The following is a 21932-nucleotide window of genomic DNA, read 5'->3' on the forward strand; positions in this document are numbered from 1 at the left end:
CTGGTGAAGGTGGAGGGGGCGCGACTCAATTTTCCAGTGGGGCGCTAATAGGGTGATAACAGAACGCTGCGCACTCGGATGACGTCACGATCTCTGGGGCGCAGGATTCTGAGGCGCTAAGTGTAGCACGCACTGTTATCGGCCGGCCCGGGCACTAACCCCTTAGTGCCCTGTTAGCCCCTGGGCGGGGCGCTAATGGGAGGCGCTAAGCTGCGCAAATCCACTCCTGAGTGTGGTATTCATTCGTAAAGACCAAGCAAGTTGCAGATTAAATTCCTGGTCTGGGCCAAGTTACCTGATCTCAGACAGTTGGCCCACACCATCCATGGTCAAATAACTTACCAACGTGCACTTTCTAGGTTACACATGAAGAGCAAAATGTTGGATGAGCCAGCAGAAAGCTCCTGGTGCCTGCAGCATCATATCCCAGCATGAGTCCTGCTCAAGAGAGGAGGGAAGAAAATTGGAAATAAAAAAGGAAACACAAAGGGCTTGATTTTAATAGCCCTGAGGAGGCGGGTTTCGAGGTAGGTCGGCAGCGAAAATCGGAAAAAAATGGCTTCAGACACCCAACCCACCTCCATCCCGCCCTCATGCGATTTTCGTGAGTGTCGGGTCAACTGCTCCCAAAATGACCCGACTGGAACCGGTGGGACAGGTAGTTAAGGCATTTAACAGCCTGTTAACTGCCTTGATAATCCTACTTTGATAGTGGTTTCCCATTTTCATGCTTCTGGCTCCTGTTTCCCGTCTTGTCAGAAACAGACCAGTTGCAAGGAGACGAGGTGCTGGAGGACATGATCTGTAGTCATTGGTGCAGAACTTTAAAGGCACTCCTGACATTCAAATGCAACAACTTTGTTGTTGGAGGTTTGGGAAAAGATTTTGCAAATCTGCTGACCTTGTGACTGTTCAAGCTGACACCCATCCGCAGTGTTACCTGATTGGAATAATTTCAGGCCACTTTGAGTGTGCGCTTGCAAACTTCTTGCCTCAACTGAAATCTATAGCAACGGGATGGGAACCATTTACATCCTCTCATCCTGGTTGTCAGATTCGGAGGAAGAGCAGCCACGGCAGCACCACAACCAGCCGCAACAGCAGCACCAGGAGCGCCAACCTTCTCCTCACTCACCTGATGATGCACAGGCTGGAGGGTCTCAGCGCAGGGCTGCACCTCGCAAGGCTGCACCAGCGGCAAGAGCGGGACCAGGGGAGGAGCGGTGGACATAGAAGAGGCAGCGCCCGAGACCAGCGGCGAGAGCGGGACCAGGGGAGAAGCGGAGGACATAGAAGCGTCAGGGCCCAAGGCTCGAGACCAATGGTGAGAGCAGGACCAGGGGAGGAGAGGTGGACATAAAAGTGGCAGTGCGCCCGAGACCAGCGGTGAGAGCAGAACCAGGGGAGGAGCGGTGGACATAGAAGCGTCAGGGCCCGAGGCCAGCGGCGAGAGCGAGACCAGGGGAGGAGCGGTGGACATAGAAGCAGCAGGGTCCGAGGCCCGAGACCAGCGGCGAGAGCGGGACCAGGGGAGGAGCGGTGGACATAGAAGTGGCAGCGCTCGAGGCCCGAGACCAGCGGCGAGAGCGGGACCAGGGGAGGAGCGGTGGACATAGAAGCGTCAGGGCCCGAGGCTCAAGACCAGCGGCGAGAGCGGGAGTGGACGGACCTGTGAGGGGGAAAAAAATCAAAGTGTGACGTTACAGGGAAGCAGGTAAGTGATTGGTTGGTGAGTATTTCTCTTTTTCTAAACTTGGGCATTGGTTTAAATTAAGATCCATGATTACAGACTAAAGACTATACATAGATAATTGATATTTCAAAACTTGAAAACCTAACTAGTGAAATAAAATACAATAGAGTTGGCAGGGCAGGTGATGTGTTGCAGCTGTAGCATGTGGGAGCTGGTGGACCTCAGTGTGGTCCATGGCGACCACATCTGTAGTAAGTGTCTGCAGCTGGAGGAACTGTGGCTCAGAGTTGATGAGCTGGAGTCCGAGCTGCAGACACTGCGAAATTTGTCAAACATGATTTCCCTTTCATAAAACCAGCAGAGTCAGCATGGTTTTATGAAAGGGAAATCATGTTTGACAAATTTGCCAGAGTTCTTTGAGGTTGTAGCAAGCAGGGTGGATAAAGGGGAGCCAGTAGATGTACTGTATTTGGATTTCCAGGAGGCATTCAATAAGGTGCCACATAAAAGGTTACTGCACAAGATAAGAGTTCATAGGGTTCCTACTCGACTCCTCCACCCCGGCGGGGTTCTCCGAAGTCGGGAAGTCTGCACTTGAAAAGGTAAAATGGGACTAATCCTTTTTTCTGCCTGTTAACTACCTGTTAACAGGCAGTTAAAAGGATTTAATCCCTTTCCTGCCTCGAGGAGACGGGACCCGGGTCAGGATGGCTTCCCGCATCCTGGCAAAAGGGCACGGAGGCGGGATGGGGGTGGGTTTGCCAGCCGCTCCTACTTTCTGCAACTATACCAGCAGTCCCGCCTCCATACCCGCCTCCTTGGGGCTGGCAAAATCCAACTCACTATGTCCAATTCCAAGGCAAGGGCCTCCCCGAGGCTCTCGGATGAGGCGCTGCAAATGTTGTCTGAGGGGGTGACAGCTAGCAGGGAGGTGCTGTTCCACTCATCTGGGAGGACGAGGTCTCCCAAAGAAACCAAGGCTGTGTGGGTCCAGCTGGCAAGGGATAAAACCTCCAGATCTGTGTGCAGATTGGGTGAATGTTTCTGTGTATTGATGAAATACCATCCCTGTTGGGAAGAGTTAAAATGATTTGACGCCAAAATGTTGGCGTTATGGCATCTGTTATTTTGCCTTAGGCAGCTCCACATTGCGGGCTCCGTCACACTTGTGTTGTCAGGTTGGTGGCCTGAGTGAAAGGAAGCCAGAGAGTCATGTCCATTGTCAATGATGTCTTAGGATGGAGCCAAGGACATGTGCCAACTTGGGCAACCTATGCAAATCTGACCAGGATAAGTTCATCCCTTGCATCCCAGGCAGCCATGTGCTCGCATGTTGCCGCTGCTGCTGGTCGATACACCGGCGCTCTGACCTCCTCCTGCTCCACCTGCTCCTCCTCCTCTTCCTCCTCCAGATCCTCCTCCTCCTCCTCAGCCCCCTCATCCTTATCTGAGGAGGGCTGGGACTGAGCCACATGCTCCTCAGGAAGCTGCAAGCCACAACGCTGTGCGATGTTGTGCAGTGCACAGCAGACCATGACCATTCTGGAGACCCTGTATGGTGTATACTGCAGGGCTCCACCTGATTCAAGGCAATGGAAGCGCATCTTCAACAACCCAATGGTTTGCTAGATGATGGACCTGGTCAAAGTGTGGCTGGCATTGTAGTGCTCTTCTGCCATGTTCACTGGCCTCCTGATCGGTGTCATTAGCCACTTCTTCAGGGGGTAGCCTTTGTCACCAAGGAGCCATCCTTTAAGTTGGTTTGGCGGATTGAAAAGCAGAGGAACACTAGAGTGCTGCAGGATGAAAGAGTCATGGCAACTACCACAGAACTTGGCGCAAACATGCAAGAACTCCTTCTTGTGGTTACACACCAGCTGTACGTTGAGGGAGTGGAAGCCCTTTCGGTTGACAAAGATAGCTGGGTTGTGATGGGGTGCCCTAAGGGCCACATGTGTGTAGTCTATGATGCCCTACACCATTGGCATGCCTGCAATATTTGCAAAGCCAACCGAACAGGCGGTTATACTTGCTTGATCCCTTGTGAACTGGATGTAATTATGGGCCTTAGCAAAAAGGGCATCGGTAACCTGTGTGATGCAACTCTGGGCGGCCGACTGGGAGATGCCGCTGATGTCTGCTGCTGATCCCGGGAAGGAGCCTGAGGCAAAGAAGTTGAGTGCGGTGGTGAGTTTGACAGCCACTGGTAAGGGGTGGCCACCTGATCCTCTGGGCATCAGATCTTGCTGCAGCAGTCCACAGATCTCTTGGACAACCTCTCACGAAAGTCTCAGCCTCCTTTGGCACTGCTGCTCACTCATGTTGAGGTAGTTCATCCTCTGTCTGTAAACCCTCTGTTGGGGATATCTCCTGCGGCGAGGTGCCTCGATGCGCTGGCACCTTCTGCCCTGTGCAGTATCAGGTGGCTGAGCAGGAGGTTGGGGCTCCTGCTGCTGTTACTGCTGCGCTGCCTGGTTCTGCTGCTGCCGTGGATGCTCCTCATCCGAATCTGAGGTCCATGGAGAAAGAAAACGAATGGTTCCCATGCTGCTTGCAGATGCCTCCGTTGGGGAAGCGCTCATTGCAAGTGGGGAGAGGGTCTTCCAAGGAGGTCCCACAGTTGATAGATTCAAGCTGCAGCACCTCCGACTTTGGAAGGCCTTCTAAAAGTTCTCAAAGACCTTTTAAAGCAAAGTTCTGCCACCTGCAACTAATCCCTGATGAAATAAACGATTTATTGTTGGACCTGCCGCTGTGAGGAGACCACCCACTAGTCAACCCGCCAGGTTTCGCTGGCGTGATTTGGGAGGGTCGTGGAACATGCTGAAATGGTCAAAAAAGCACAAGGGCCTCTCAAAATAGGCTTAGAGAGGCCCTTAATGAGCATTTAATCCTCTTAATGAGCGCTCTGGCCAGCTGGAGGCAGGGCCATTTCCCGCCCTGCAAAATCGGCACTGGCAAAATCCCGCGGAGGCGGATTGGAAGCAGGTTCCGAACCCGCCCTCATTGGGCTGGATTTTGTCAATGGGGACGTGATGGAGGCGGGACTCCCACTTTGTGAGTTGTAGTCCTGCCTCCATCGACTTGTGACCAACCCACGCTATTTTCCCTTGATTGACCTTGTTAAGCCCGCCCAGCGGGCTCAGCAGGCCAATTAAGGGACACCTAGTTACTGGTGACGTCAGTGATTGACATTTCATCTGTCAAGAGCTTTTGACAGATGAAAGATCAGCGTTTGACAGCTCTGTGAAGCTGTCAAACACTGGATCTGTCTTCTAACTTGAGTCCTTCTACTCAGACTCAGTTAGAGATCTCTCCAGACCAGAAAGCAGAGGCTGCAGCTTTTGACATTTCAGCGGCCATTCTGCTTTCTGTGCCGGTGAACTGATGGACTCCCGAGAACTGAAGGAAGAAAGCCTGCAGGAGAAAGTAAAGGTAAGTAAAACTTATTAAAACACTTTACACTTACCTCACACACTTACCTCTGCACACATGCACCCATCACTCACCTGCACAACGGACATCTCGACCCCTCCAACCCCTTCAGACCGACGGTCCGCCTCGCTAACTTGGCGTGGTTCAGAGCCGTCGGGAAGCCCACACTTCAGGGCTTAAAATAGGGATTAGGCAAAAAACTGCCTGTTAAACCTATTAATTGGCACTAATCCCCTTCCCGCCTCGGGGAGGCGGCTCCCAGCACAGGTTGGATACCCACCTCCTGGGACATTGGCACGGATGCAGGTTGGGGGCGGGATGGGTTCCTGACCCCCGATTCTGCAATTTTCCCACCACTCCCACCTCCAAACCCGCCTCCACGGGGCTTGGAAATTCGAGCCCATTGTTTCCGATTTTCCAGCCTTTCCTGCCTCCTCGGACGTCAGAAAATCGCCCCCAAAGAATCTGCAAAGGCATATAGATAGTTTAAGTAGTGGGCAAAAATTTGGCAGATGGAGTATAATGTGGGAAAATGTGAGGTTATCCACTTTGGTAGGAAAAATAAAACAAATTATTATTTAAATGGAGAGAGACTACAAAATGCTACGGTACAGAGGGATCTGGGAGTCCTTGAAACACAAAAAGTTAGCATGCAGGTACAGCAAGTAGTTAGGAAGGCAAATGGAATGTTGGCCTTTATTGCAAGGGGGGTAGAGTATAAAAGTAGGGAAGTCTTGCTACAACTGTACAGGGCATTGGTGAGACTGCACCTGGAGTATTGCATACAGTTTTGGTCTCCTTATTTAAGGAGGGATATACTTGCATTGGAGGCAGTTGAGAAGGTTCACTAGGTTGATTCCTGAGGTGAAAGGGTTGTCTTATGAAGAAAGGTTGAGCAGGTTGGGCCTATACTCATTGGAGTTTAGAAGAATGAGAGGTGATCTTATTGAAACGTATAAGGTTCTGAGGGGGCTTGACAGGGTAGATGCAGAAAGGATGTTTCCCCTCGTGGTAGTATCTAGAACTAGGGGGCATAGTTTCAGAATAAGGGGTCGCCCATTTAAAACGGAGATGAGGAGGAATTTCTTCTCTCAGAGGGTCGTGAATCTTTGGAATTCTCTACCCCAGAGAGCTGTGGAGGCTGGGTCGTTCAATATATTTAAGGTGGAGGTAGACAGATTTTTGAACGTTAAGGGAGTCAAGGGTTATTGGGAGCGGGCAGGAAAGTGGAGTTGAGGCCAAGAGCAGATCAGCCATGATCTTATTGAATGGCGGAGCAGGCTCGAGTGGTCAAATGGCCTACTCCTGCTTTGATTTCTTATGTTCTTATGCTCGCTGCAGGAGATACCCCAACACAGGGTTTACAGGCAGAGGATCAGCTTCCTCAGCATGACTGAGCAGCAGTGCCAAAGGAAGCTGAGACTTTTGAGAGAGGTAGTCGCTGACATCTGCACAAAGCTGCACCAACACCTGGAGCCCCGAGGTGCGTGTGGACACTCCTTACCAGTGGTTGTCAAAGTCACCACCGCACTCAACTTATTTGCTTCGGGCTCCTTCCAGGGATTAGCTGCAGACATCAGCGGCATCTCCCTGTCGGCACCACACACCTGCATCATGCAGGTCACCAATGCTCTCTTTGCAAAGGCCCACAATTACATCCACTTCTCCACGGATGGCCCCCAAGTGTGACCATGCATGCAGTTGGTTTTGCCAATATGGCAGGCTTGCCAGTGGTGCAGGGCATCATAGACTGCACACATGTAGCCATGAGGGCCTCCTATCACAACCCAGCTGTATTTGTCAACCGCAAGGGATTCTACTCCCTGAACGTCCAGATGGTGTGTAACCACAGGAAGATCATCATGCATGTTTGCGCAAAGTACCCTGGCAGTTGCCATGACTCCTTCATCCTGCGCCAGTCTACGGTGCCTCAGCTCTTCCATCCGCCAACCCAACATTCCGGATGGCTTCTTGGCAACAAGGGCTATCCCCTGAAAAAGTGGCTTATGACACTGATGAGGAGGCCATCAAATGATGCTGAGGAGCATATCCACCAGAAGCATCATCAAGCAAACCATCGGCTTGCTCAAATTGCACTTCCAATGCCTAGACAGATCTGTTGGAGCCTTGCAGTACACACCAGCCAGGGTGTCTGGAATCGTCGTGGTCTGCTGTGCACTGCACAACATCGCACAGCAGCGCGGCTTAGTGCTGCCGGGCGAACAAGTGGCTCAGCACACAATATCCTTGGAAGAAGAGGAAGAGGACAAGGAAGAGGACGAGGAGGAGGACGACGGGGAGCGACACCTTGAGGGGCCGGATGTGGCCAATTCAGCAGCAGGCGACCACATTGCTGCCGTCAGGCATAGGATGCACTCATCAATGCCAGATTAGAGTAAGCTTACGCTTCAACCACAGGTGGCTGGCACATGGAGATGAATATAAGTCCGACATTCTCAAAACCCCGGGCATGGTAGGATTCGCAAAATTGAACTTTATATTATAAAGGGTCAAATGGCAGAAGAGGCCATGATTTTTAAAGACTGTTTTAAAAGAAGCCCAGAAAAAGGGGCATACAAAATGGCCGCCATACCACGTGACCGGCTTATTGGGACATTTTAAAATGGTTCCTGCGAATCCGCAGACAGCTTTGTGGATTCAACCCACAGTAAGGTCTGGAAGCCGTTTCTGAGAGAACGAAACCAGACCCACACATATACATATGGATTAGATGCAGATCCAGTCAAGATTGGCCTGGAGACAGAGGCCATCTAAATGTTGACCCAGACAAAAGGGGACAATTTCATATTCATGAGAACAGCACCAAGGACTAGATAACGAGATCAGCAGGACATTAAAAACAATGAAGGTCATTCCAGACCAGAGATGGGCCTTTACCGGCCATCTAATATATTTTAAAATATAATAACTACCCCGCTGTGCTCCCAGCCCGCCAAAAGTTAAACAAAGACTAACCTGATTTTGGGCGGGAAGTGGAGGCTTCTGAAGGAAAAGTATAATTGGTGGAGTTGAAGTGGAATTCGCACAGTTGAACAGTTGTCGGACAGTTGAGTCGTTGGAGAGTTGTATTCGAACAGTGAAATCCGGCGGTTGTTGAGCTGGGTAGAGGAGCTGGTTTGGGAGAAGATCAGCGAACTCCTCTCCACCATCGGAGGAAGAAGAAGACTAAGCCGCCATCAAGAAGACCGTTCGAGCTGGGGTCCCGCCCCGGGGTCAAACATCGGGAGATCATCGACCAAACCCAGGCCGTTGACAAAAACGAGAGGCCCTCTCCCAACTCGGGAGAAGAGACAAAAATAAACTGAAGAAATGATGGGAGCCAGCCCAAGGCTCCTCTGACCGGGGTCGAGCCGACGATCCCCGACCCCGCCAACATCCAGAACCAGCCGGTGTCCAGCCGCCCCCGACCCCCAGCTCAGGAGAGAGGTGTGGCGCAGCTCGCTGGGGCTCCACGATCCACGTGGAGACGGAATGCCTGAAAGGACCAAACGCAGACTGGTTCTAAACCTTGCACTTCCTAGTTGGATTGGTGAGCATGTTTCTGGCCCTTCACAATCAGATCTAGATAGGTTTAAGGGGGTGGATTTAAGGGTACAATTAACATGAGTTGTCCCTCGATGTTCCGTGTGTTTCCTTATTTCATGATGATTTTTGTAGAGTATAAGATGCCTGTATTTGCCTTAGTTAGTATTGTGTCATTATGATTTGTTTGTGTTTTTCCCTCCCATGTACTCTCTTATCTGCTTGCATTTGATTTATTTTTCCATATGCAATAAAATTTCATTTCGTTTCATCAAACTTGGTCTACAAGAGTTTTCTCTACATTGTAGTTCCTGCCCCAAAGTCCAGAGTATAGAATCTAAGGGGTGTGTGGGTCAAACCACTCAAGGTTTTACTGTGCAAGAGAGAGAGGCCTCTAGAGAGAGAAACCTCTGCGATCTAAAACCCCTTACAGAAAATGGCGACCGCGGCAGAACTCTGGCAGCAGGATTGCAATGTAGTAGATCCAAGTTTGAATGGTCAAAATGCAATGGATGAGAGGATAGCGGATTATGTCTTTGGCAAGGTAAATCTCACTAAGCAGTGGATTTCCGATCTCTTACTGGATGGGCGTCCGGTGGACGCAGCAATCAGGTGGACAGAGAGCAAAGAGCATAAGAAGTCAGTGGAGAAGGCAGTGTGGCTGATGTGTTACAAGAAGCAGGTCCAGATCTTGGACCGGGTCGTTGCAGCACAGGCAGCCAGGATCACAACCCAGGCAGCAGAGATAGAGGAAAAGGCCATGGGTGGGGAAAAACTCATCACAGCGCTTCAAGCGCTAAATCAGGAATGCCAAGTGGTAGCTAGTCAACATCAGGCTAGGATAGAGTACCTGGAGTGCCAGGTTACTGAGGCAAAGATCAGTGAAACGAGGATACGGGAGAAAAATGCCCGCCTCGCACAACAGCTAAGAGCGCAGGAGGAGAGAGTAGTGGAGGTTAAGGCGGCTTACAAGCTAGCCCTCGAGCATGGGTTTGAGAGCACAGAACACGGCCCCTGCTAAAAGACCATAGAGGACCTAAGAACAGCCCTGGTTAAGGCAAAAGGCATGGTGTGTCTCGTCAGCCCGAAAGCCAGTCACATGGACTTTTTAAAGGAATTGAAGCAGCCAATTCCAGCTGAAGTAGTTGTGGTACCAGCCACCGAGCCCTCAGCACCGCCGAGCTATAGTGAGACTTGGCCGGAAAAACAGGGGGTGGTAAAAGAGGAGGTAGCCGAGGTGGAATGTGAGAAAGAACAACCACTGGTAGCAAAGCCGGGACCGGCACCAATGTGTCCCGCTTGGCACCAGAGTTCCGGTCCCAACGCCGCCAATGGCGATGTCGGACCTCACCAGAACCAACTCGTGGTGCCCTACGCTGCCCCGCAATTAAGGTCCATGGTGAGCCACCTCACATGACTCACAGTAAAGGGAGATCCCTCGATTCATTTCAGGGAGATAGAGGAAACTGCAGCCATTAATGACTGTGATGAACAGGAAAAGGTGAAACTGTTGCTTTTCTCCCTGGATTGCACAATCCTTCAGTGCCTCTCAGATGAGAGTAAGAGGGGATGGAAAGGGTATGCGGATCTCAGGGAGGAAGTTTTAGAAGTGATGGGAGTGGACGACGGTAGTCCGTTCGACCGTGTAGAAGGGACCTTGCAGCTATCTGGAGAACCCCCATGGGTTTTCGCAGAAAGGCTGTGGCCAGTGTATCGACGCAGCTGTCCGGATATGCCTGAATGGGCTGCAATGAGCGATGAACAGCGGGTTCATTGGCTCCGTTGCTTGGTCACCAACAGCTTGCCAGAGATACGGGCCCTAGCCAGATCTTGGTTTGATCCCCAAGGTCCCGGTGTCACGGAGGAGACGGTGCTCCATCAGCTAAATGTTGCATACAAGAATTGTAGAGGTCAGGAAACACCTCCCCAGAAGGGAAAGGTGCATGAGGCAAAACCCGCAGCCCCAAGCAAGGAGTGGCGTCAGGAGGGGAATCGCCCTGTCCAAGCCAAGCTCAATTGCTACGGGTGTGGGAAGGATGGACATTGGCGCAAGGACTGTAGAAATCCGTGGAAGGATAATAAAGGGAAAAGTCCCGCAGCCCAAGCCCAAGCCCAGACCGCCGGCCCAGCACCAGCCCAAACCCAAGCCGTAGCTCCTGCCCCAGCACAAGGAGCTGGTGCAGTTATGGATCTCGCTGCGATTGAATCAATCATAGAGACAATGCGGTCTCTGATGATTTCACAGGGGAAAATAGCTGTCACCACCGGTCTTGTCGTGCCCGAAACCCCGACCATTGTGCCCAAATGACTAGAGTTGGCGCAGCCCGTCTACCTGTGTGCGCTGCGATATGACGTATGGAGACGACCCCTCGTGGAGATGGAAGTGGAGGAGGTAAAAGGGACCTATCTGTTGGATGCGGGAGCATCGTGCACCGTAATCCACGCAGATAACCCCACCGCCTCGCCTCTGTTCACCGGGGTCCCATACCTCCTGTCGGGCTTCACGGGCGAAGAACAGGCTGGCGGACATTCCCTTCCCCTCTCCATTTGTTTAGGACCACTCTGCACCACATGGAAGTGTACACTAATGAAGTGGGAGGTGGGAGGTGGAACGGGAGTCCTGGGGTCTGATTTCTTGGTGGCCCACGGGATCCACGTGGACCTGAGAAATCATTGTCTCTGGGGAGCGGGTACGAATGTGGAAGAGATAGAAAGCGTTAAGGAAAACCCAACGAAGGCGCAGGTTGGCCGGCGAGAAGTAAAATTCTTGGGTCTAACCCTATGCGCTGGCGAGAGAGCCGTAGACCAGGAGGATAGACCGAGATCGGTGAAAAATCCACCGGTCCACGCCAGTCGCGCAGTAGAGGTGTCCCGGCGCAACAAGTGGTTTCACATAAGACAGTGCAAACTGTTTAAACCGGGTGCCAGAGCATCAGCAACCGAAGCCAGGTCTGAGGGTAAAGATCCTCAGCCTGAGGCGTGCAATGAGTCACAGACCACACAAACTGGCGTTGTAGCCTGCTTGGAAGGAGAAGCTGCCCCGCCCACCTGGGGGGTGGCTTCCCCTATGGCCTGGGATTCGGACGAGGAGGGGCCCGAACAACAAGGTCCCGCCCTCGACACGATTCTGGAGGAGGTGGAGTCAGAGGACGGAGGTCCTGCCCTCGACTCGAGCATGGGGGAGGTAGAAATTGGGGGCGGAGATCCTCCACCTGTAGGAACAGGTGAGGAGGAGTCGTCTGCCACAGACCCAAATCCCAAAGGGGTGGAGCCTGAGGGGAGGGAGCCAAAGCCCACAGTCGTGGAAGAGCCACGGGCTGTGAGAGCTAAAGTCCCACCCGAAAGTCCTCTCGCCAAGGGAGCCTGCCCGAATCCCAAAGGGGCGGAGCCTGAGGGGAGGGAGCCGAAGCCCACAGTCGTGGAAGAGCCACGGGCTGTGAGAGCTAAGGTCCCACCCGAAGGTCCACTCGCTAAGGGAGCCACGCCCAAAGTACCTTTTCGCAGGTCGACTCGAACGCCTCAGCCAGTAAAACCTTGGCCCGAGTCCCTCGCTCCCAGTAAACGCCGACTTGAGAAATCCTTGACAAAACGCAGTCCCCGATTAACAGCAAAAGGCTGCGGGGAACCCAAGCCACAGGTCACTGCAGCCCCGCCACAGGGAGCGGCGAGCTGCAGTCCAATCAGGGATTAGGTAAGCCGCCCGGGGACGGGCGGCGCTGCACATAGTTTAAGTTTAAGTTTAAGGTGTGTAAATATATTAAGGTGATTAGAGTTTAAGTAGTTTTGAAATCTGCCCAGTATGTGTGTATTTTTGGATCGAGGTCGAAAGACCCGATCATGCCGTCACCTAAGCCAGAATCTCTCGGGAGCCTGGCTATATTGTTCGATCTGTTACAGGAGCCAGAAAAGATGAGAGGGATCCTTGTCGCGTTCATGACGATCGGATGGAGCTGGGCCTATCGGGGCCGCACCAAGGACTCCACAATTTACGGGTGCTCTGGCAACAGAGGCATCATCGCGACTGATGGAACCAGCCCACGGGACGCTGAAGAGACTGCTGTCTACTTCCATGAAGGAAGGTGGCCAGGCTGGCTGGGGTCGAACTCTACTGAATACTCCAGCCAGACGAGGTTTGCATACAGAGAAACGTCTCTGATGTGCCCCAGGGTGAGGGTCATCGCACCCAGGATTAGTGTCACCACTGGGAGGAAGATTTGCCTTGTTTGCCACGGACGGGTACCTTTGAGTCGCTGGTGGTGGCTCAGGAAGCTGAATAAGACCACGAAGAATTCCACGGTCGAATGGGAGAGACTGGGTAGCCATACCCATCGGACTATTATGGGAACTCATGGGGGGCTGAGTGTCTGTTGGGACAAATGGTAGGAACCAGATGAGGGGATCTACATCTGTATGTGGGGTTCAGAACGCGCTTGCCCCACAGGGGTCTCCATCTTTTTCCAAAGACAGTGGCAGGATGCTGGACAAGGAATGAGGTGGGATGTCAGCAAATGGGCGTGCGGAGTCCCATACTCTCAGATCCCAGTAAACGCCACTGAACTCATCACCCGACCCCGCAAGCCCCTGCCCACAATTCCGGTAGCTAAAGCCCTCAAGGAAGGGTGCCCCACCACAACAAAGGGACCCGGGAATGGATTGGTATTGGTACCCACAGGTCAGGTGCTGTACCAAGGGGTGCACTACGCGGTGGCTTCGGTGATTTTAAACCTCACTGAGGTATGATTGCCAGAGTGGTGCCCCAGGGAAACGGAGCAATTATACCAGGTCCTGTTAACAAACATGTTTAAACAGTTTTACGAATTCGACTTTGCCGATGTCGACAGAGCCGAATTGTACACCACACCACATGAGGTCTTGGACAGAGTAGGGAGACAAAGAAGGGGTGCAGTAAATGATATTTTCACAGCATTTAATACAGGAACTTCCATCATCAACATGCTGGATGATGTGGAGCTGCAAACCCAGATCAATGGTTTGAAAACACAGTTGAGAAAAATACTGACTGACGAGAATAAGGTAGTGGGTTCTGAGTTACATGAGGACCAGGCCATGACACTACACTTAAAAGAAATTATAGCTGAGCTGGAGAAACACGCCAGAACGGTAAATGCTCTCATCAGGGAGGATCGGAACGCATCCGATCAGGCTGCGCAGAACGAAGCTTGTGTGCTATACGGGGCGTGGTTACTGGGCGAGGGCCGCAGTAACCTGGAGGATTTGAAACAAGGTTTAGTCCCCTCCTGGATCAGCAACAAGCACCTCGCAGCCCTCCACCCTTTTGAGAATGCATTGAGCCCGTGCCAGCTCAGACTAGCTTCAGAGGCCTACCCAGTCCCAGTGGACTGTGGACGGTCTAATCACACCATTATGGGTATAGTGGTAAGAATGCCGGTGATGGGAAAGACAGCTAAACCCGCCCCGGTATACAGGGTGGAGAACATTGGAGTCATTGAGGGGGGTGCGCACATTCGCTACACAGGGGTCCCACCTTACGTCATTCGATGGGAGCATGCAATGACGGGTACCAACCTCTCGGGGTGCCGGAGCCGGGGAGCACACATCATCCTGTGTCCCCAGCACTTGAATGCCCATTCAAAACCACAGTGCGGGTTCAGAACTGCTGGCGCGAAGCCTATAAGTTGCACCATGGAGGCAATGGCACAAGGCCATGTGCCCCCGCAGGTGGCATATATAGGAGGTGGGACATACTGTGTCACCACTGCAGCACCCCACTACCAGCATGGACAGCACGGTTGGTGTCCGGTTAGTGACAGCAGCTTCTGTTTCAAGCCCAGGGCAGAAGTTCAAGTAGCCCAGGAGCAAATTGTCCCCATCCCTGAACCCTCCACTGTTCACATCACTGTTAAAGAGAATTTCACCAATCTTCAGTGATTCGTTGCACATTTTGGATATATCATTCCCCCTCTCCCTGAATACCTCACCAAGAAATTAAAAGCCGTTGTTGTTTCACAGAAACATTTCTACACACTGGAGCAGAAGACTTTAGAGATGGGGCAGACATATTGGACATAGTGACCCCACCGTGGTGGGACCTGTTCACTAATATAGAAGTCCCTTCATGGATTAGGATACCCTCCCACATTCTTGTAGTGTGCCAGGTTGTCATTGTAGTTTATTTACTGTTTGTACACTGTAAAAAGGTCAAACATTCGCAAAAGTATGAGAATAGAGGGGAATGGAGGGAGCATTATGTGCGGGTAGAAGAAGACACCCATTTAGATTTTGCTGCTTTATATAAAATTAAAGTTTTCCCTCCCTCCTCTATTATTTTGGATATGTATTCATGTACATTGTAATTTTCGTGTGTTCTTTATTTTTCTTATTGCATTTGAATTAGATGTGTTGTTATTATTAAAAGATAGTGTGTATGCACCAGGTGATGTAGGGGTATAAGGCCCCCCTCCACGCCTGGAAGTAAGTTGTCAGATTTTAACTCCAAGGTATTGCCATCTGTAGATGCTCAATGTACACTAGATTTTTCTGAAGTGGGAAATGCATGTGTCGTGGGGTCATAGATAGGTAAATACTGGGGATGGTTTGATTGTGGAAAGTCAGAAAATTTTGCTCACCCAGAATTATGATACTTCAAGCAAGTTACAGTATCATCAGGGGGGAGTGTAGGATTCGCAAAATTGAACTTTATATTATAAAGGGTCAAATGGCAGAAGAGGCCATGATTTTTAAAGACTGTTTTACAAGAAGCCCAGAAAAAGGGGCATACAAAATGGCCACCATACCACGTGACCGGCTTATTGGGACATTTTAAAATGGTTCCTGCGAATCCTCAGACAGCTTTGTGGATTCAACCCACAGTAACTTCTGGAAGCCGTTTCTGAGAAAACAAAACCAGACCCCCACATATACATATAGATTAGATGCAGATCCAGTCAAGATCGGCCTGGAGACAGAGGCCATCTAAATGTTGACCCAGACAAAAGGGGACAATTTCATATTCATGAGAACAGCACCAAGGACTAGATAACGAGATCAGCAGGACATTAAAAACAATGAAGGTCATTCCAGACCAGAGATGGGCCTTTACCGGCCATCTAAAATATTTTAAAATATATTAACTACCCCGCTGTGCTCCCAGCCTGCCAAAAGTTAAACAAAGACTAACCTGATTTTGGGCGGGAAGTGGAGGCTTCTGAAGGAAAAGTATAATTGGTGGAGTTGAAGTGGAATTCGCACAGTTGAACAGTTGTCGGACAGTTGAGTCGTTGGAGAGTTGTATTCGAACAATGAAATCCGGCGGTTGTTGAGCTGGGTAAAGAGGAGCTGGTTTGGGAGAAGATCAGCGAACTCCTCTCCACCATCGGAGGAAGAAGAAGAAGACTAAGCCGCCATCAAGAAGACCGTTCGAGCTGGCGTCCCGCCCCGGGGTCAAACATCGGGAGATCATCGACCAACCCCCGGCCGTTGACGAAAACGAGAGGCCCTCTCCCAACTCGGGAGAAGAGACAAAAATAAACTGAAGAAACGATGGGAGCCAGCCCAAGGCTCCTCTGACCGGGGTCGAGCCGACGATCCCCGACCCCGCCGACATCCAGAACCAGCCGGTGTCCAGCCGCCCCCGACCCCCAGCTCAGGAGAGAGGTGTGGCGCAGCTCGCTGGGGCTCCACGATCCACGTGGAAATGGAACGCCTGACAGGATCAAACGCAGACTGGTTCAAAACCTTGCACTTCCTAGTTGGATTGGTGAGCATGTTTCTGGCCCTTCACAATCAGATCTAGATAGGTTTAAGGGGGTGGATTTAAGGGTACAATTAACATGAGTTGTTGTCCCTCGATGTTCCGTGTGTTTCCTTATTTCATGATGATTTTTGTAGAGTATAAGATGCCTGTATTTGCCTTAGTTAGTATTGTGTCGTTATGATTTGTTTGTGTTTTTCCCTCCCATGTACTCTCTTATCTGCTTGCATTTGATTTATTTTTCCATATGCAATAAAATTTCATTTCATTTCATCAAACTTGGTCTACAAGAGTTTTCTCTACATTGTAGTTCCTGCCCCAAAGTCCAGAGTATAGAATCTAAGGGGCGAGTGGGTCGAACCACTCAAGGTTTTACTGTGCAAGAGAGAGAGGCCTCTAGAGAGAGAAACCTCTGCGATCTAAAACCCCTTACAGCATCATCTGCCCAATAAATGGTGGTTTGCGCTCAGTGTCACCACCAACATTCTAAATAAAATTCTCCCTGAGCCCTCACTCTTGAACTTCCATTTCCCAGAATCTCAGCAGATCATTAAACCTTTTTCGACACTGAACCCATGTGCATCTGCACACAGACCTCGATCTCACCTCCTCAGCAATTTGCAGCCAAGCTGCCTTGCTTTGCTGAGGAGGCCTCCTCCTTCCGTTTCCAGGGAAGAGGACCTCCTGAGGTCCTCTAACTCCTTCCGCAAGAGCATGGAGAGAGCCCTCAGTGAACCTGGGTGCAGCCTTAGTTTTTGGCACTGCCATTCCTGCAGCAGCCAGCACTTTTAACAGAAAAAGCTAATGCTTCTGCAAAGGGGACATGGCCCCTTTAAATCTTTACTGAAACAACGCGTCATCAGAGGCGAGAATTTGACACTCTGCAGCAATTGCCTGGAGGGACCTGCACGTCGGTTGTAACGAGGCCAATCAACTTAAAATCTGATCTGCAGCAACCGGGAGCGGGTCTGGAAGACGCCAAGCAGCGAGCCCGCCTCCTTCATTAAAATCGAGCCCTATGTAAAGCCCATCTCACAACTCATTCTTTAATATATTTCCCTGATCGCTCTTCATCTGCATTGATCAATTGAATTGCAATATTTTTTTCAATCCTACCTTGCTTGCTTATCTTTCCAATTTTCAAAACTGCGAATGGCTTATATCTGAACTTGTCTTTGGGATATTTTTCTTTTTTAAAAGATGCTGTATAACTGCAAATTGTTGTTTCTCTTTACTGATAATGATGGACTCGCTGTGCATTCCCAGCATTGTTTTTGTTTGCAGTTATGTTAATGGTAATGTGTTTGTGACTAAAGATGCCTTATCTTTGACATTCCATGGTAATGACCAATCAATTATTTTCCAGTAGCTGCAGTTTATTGATTTAGAATACAATAACAAAAAATTACACCTGCTATCAGATGATACTACTTGAATGACATGCGTGATATAAAGTCCCTCAGTCAAAATATTCATCACTGACTGTCTTTATTCTTATTGTTGGGTTGACTATTGTCAGGCATATTATTATACTACAGATGGTTAAAGAACTTTTTTCTGGTCAAGGCACACAACAGTGGTGTGGAGCTATCATCGTTAGTTGGTATAGTGCGCAGTACATGATTCATTTTTATCCCTGTAATATTTTTTGTAAGTTTTAAAATTAGGGCTGTAGAATTCATTTTCCAGATGTGGCATGTGCTATTTAAGTGTGGCAGTGTCAGCTGTCGTTGACTGTTATATCAGCAGGAAACAGACAAAGAAATTGCTGACAAGAACAATATTATGCTACCACACATGGCTCTGGACCCGTCGTTCCCAATGACACGCTTGTCTGATTTCTGACTGCAACTAGCAAACACAGCTGAATGAACATGCATTCAAATACAGTCTGGTTGCGACTCCTGAGGCAGGAGTTAAGTAGGAGTCAGCAAAGTTGGCAGTCAGCAAGCCGAGATGGGAATCGAAGGAAAAAAGAATGAAAGCCGAGAAGTATAATATGTATTGTAGATACAATAGTTTTGTTAGATTTTGACATTGATTTGTGCTACTGTCTAATACTACAGCTGTTGCAATGAAGGAAGACTATGCTAAAGAGCCTGAGGCCAGCAGAGTGTAGTCATTTAAAGAATGTCATGTATACTATTTACCATGTGTCCAAGTACACTGCACCTGGTATGCACTCAGGATAGACTTATTTGATTATAGAATATAATTTATAGACTTGATATTAAGTGCTCCAAAGCAAACGTTCCGGTCAAATGAATTTATCTGATACCAACCAATGAGGAATGCAAATTAAACAGAAACAATTAAGATTATTTTCAGGTCAGGATATAATGAGGTCTATCACCTTCTCAGGATGTACTCAGGACCATTGTTTCAAATCAAATTCCAACTTATTACTCGGCATACTTTTTTCATGCAGCTGATTAATCTCCTGTACAACATCATAGTCACAGCTCAGTGATACTTTCGAAGGGGATGGAAAGCTGCACCTCCAATTCATAATGTCACTGAAGTAACGATTCTTCACAAAAGCAGAGACAAAGGCAGAGTCTGCATCTCTCTCCTTTTGTAACATTTAGGGTTGCATGCCATTTCAGAGGAATACATTTGTTTAATAAGAGTAAGGAACTGAGATAATTGGTCAGACAGAAGGCAAACAAGAACTTAATAGTTAGCACAAAAAGGCCCTTGGTAAGCAAATGCAGTGTATCTAAATGCATACATTTCATATTGCAACAGCACCTGCTTGCCCCCTCACCTACTCCAACAAAAACTACTTGCATTTATATAGCGCCTTTAACGTAGTAAAACGTCCCAAGGCGCTTCACAGGAGCGTTATCAAACAAAATTTGACACCGAGCCACAGAAGGAGTTATCAGGGCAGTTTGGTCAAAGAGGTAGGTTTTCAGGAGCTGAAGGAAAGAGGGGTGGAGAGGTTTAGGGAAGGAATTCCAGAGCTTAGGGCTTTGGCAGCTGAAGGCATGGCCACCAATGGTACTAGCCCTCTGTATGCTTGCTGCTCTGTGTGTCTCTCTTCTTCTCCCTGCCCCCATGATCTAAGCCATGTTAATAGTGCATTCATTCAGTAGTTTTCACCTTCCTGCTTTTGCTCCACAGTGACAGAGCTCAAGAGCGCTACTGGAAATGTTGTATCAGCATTCATTATGTAAGTAACAGGGCTCTAAGAAATGAAATCTTGCGATATGGTGATGGAATATGTCGTGTTCCCTCAGTTGCTGGAAAGCAACGCTGAAAAGGAGAAAGTATGAAGTAAATGCTACAATCATTCCATAGTCAAGCAGATTGTGAAAGAAAGAAAGAAGAAAGACTTGGATTTATATAGCGCCTTTCATGACCACTGGACATCTCAAAACGCTTTACAGTCAATTAAGTGCTTTTGGAGTGTAGTCACTGTTGTAATATAGTGAGCAGAGCTAAAGACAGAGCACAAACAAAGAAATTGGAAAAAAGTGCTAGCTATGGATGTTACTTATATAGACTTCCAGAAGGCATTTGATAAAGTCCTTCGTAACAGACTGTTAACTAAGGTTGAAGCCCATGGAATTGAAGGCAAATTATTGACCTGGTTTGGAAATTGGTTGAGCGGTAGGAGACAGACAGTAGGGATAATGGGCAGGTACTCTAATTGGCAGGATATAACTAGTGCTGTCCCACAGGGATCTGTGTTACAGGCTCAACTATTCACTGTATTTATTAATAACTTAGATGTTGGGCTAGAAAGCCACATATCCAAATGTGCTGATGACACAAAGATAGGCAGCATTGTAGGCAGTGTAGATGAAAACATAAAATTACAAAGGGATATTGATAGATTAAGTGAATGTGCAAAACTGTTGCAAATGGATTTCAATGTAGGTAAATGTGAGGTTTGGACCTAAAAAGGATAGAACAGAGTACTTTCTAAATGGTGAAAAGCTAACAACAGTGGAGATAAAGAGAGGCTTGGGGGTTCAGGTACATAGATCATTAAAATGTCATGAACAGGTACAGAAAATAATCAAAAAGGTTAATGGAATGCTGGCCTTTATATCTAGAGGACTAGAGTACAAGGGGGTAGAAGTTATGCTACAGCTGTACAAAACCCTGGTTAGACCACACCTGGAGTACTGTGAGCAGTTCTGGGCACCGCACCTTAGGAAGGATATATTGGCCTTGGAGGGGGTGCAGCGTAGGTTTACCAGAATGGTACCCGGACTCCAAGGGTTAAATTACAAGGAGAGATTACACAAACTAAGGTTGTATTCCCTGGAATTTATAAGGTTAAGGGGTGATTTGATCGAAGTTTTCAAGATATTAAGGGGAACGGATAGGGTAGATAGAGAGAAACTATTTCTGCTGGTTGGTGAGTCTGGGACCAGGGGGCATAGTCTAAAAATTAGAGCCAGAGCTTTCAGGAGTGAAATTAGGAAACACTTCTGCACACAAAGGGTGGTAGAAATTTGGAACTCTCTTCTGCAGATCAGCCATGATCTCATTGAATGGTAGAACAGGCTCAAGGGCCTACTCCTGTTTCTATGCTCCTAAGTGAAAAAGGAATGAGAGTGAATGCGGACTCCAAATGATTCCCTCTCCTGGCTCTGTTGCTTCCCATTTATTTCCTCATTTGCAATCATGTCTCCAATTTCCCCCTTTGCTGCCAACAGATAAGTTCCCAAATTTGCCCTCACTGATGTGTCTGGCTCTAATTCAATTCCCATTTTATCTGTGCCTGGTTCTGCACCACCCGCTTCCTGTTTGTCAGGTACTGCTCTTGTCTGCCAAAATTGCTCACTATTCCAGAATTATTCTGGAATGCAAAGAGAAACCCCAGCTCCTATTCTCTACTGTTAACCATCTTCTTAAACCCCTCTCCTCTGTCTCCTCCGCCTTCACCTCCGATAACAAGTGTGAGGAGCTCATGGACTTCTTTGGGGGGAAAAAATCGGTATCGCCCCATTTGGGGCGCCATTATTGGTGGTGCGCAAAGTTTAGTGCCTGGCATTAATTATCGCCTCCGACAGCAAACTTGGCTTTTATCGCCCCTGGAGGTGATTGGAGCGCTAAATCAGGCGCTACACACCGCTCTTAAGGCGCTAAGGCCGAGGCGCTACCTCACAGCGCTGGCGAAGCTCATGTGATGTCAGTCAGCAATGGAACACAGACACACTGGCACCGTTCAGTTCTTAAAGGGGAGTTGTGATAAATGGCCATCGACCTGAAACGTTAACTCTGTTTCTCTCTTCACAGATGCTGCTTGCCCTGCTGAGTTTCTCCTGCATTTTCTGTTTTTATCTTAAAGGGGAGGGTTGATCTTGCTCTCCTTCCACATCCTGCTCATTGCAGCCTTGAATCTCGGCCTGAATCTCAGCCTGGAGAGACCTGTACATCAAATCTGCTGGAAAGAACAATGGAGAGGACCAGGAAAAGAGCTCAGATTGCAGACCCCATAGTCTCTTCTAAATCGAAACAAGGAAGGGCAAATCAAAATCAACCTGCAAAGTGCTGCTCAGTACCCAAAAC

The sequence above is a fragment of the Somniosus microcephalus genome, chromosome 7 (genome assembly GCF_052327205.1).
Source record: "Somniosus microcephalus isolate GS21.2 chromosome 7, FLI_Smic_1.0, whole genome shotgun sequence".
In the NCBI taxonomy this organism is placed as follows: domain Eukaryota; kingdom Metazoa; phylum Chordata; class Chondrichthyes; order Squaliformes; family Somniosidae; genus Somniosus; species Somniosus microcephalus.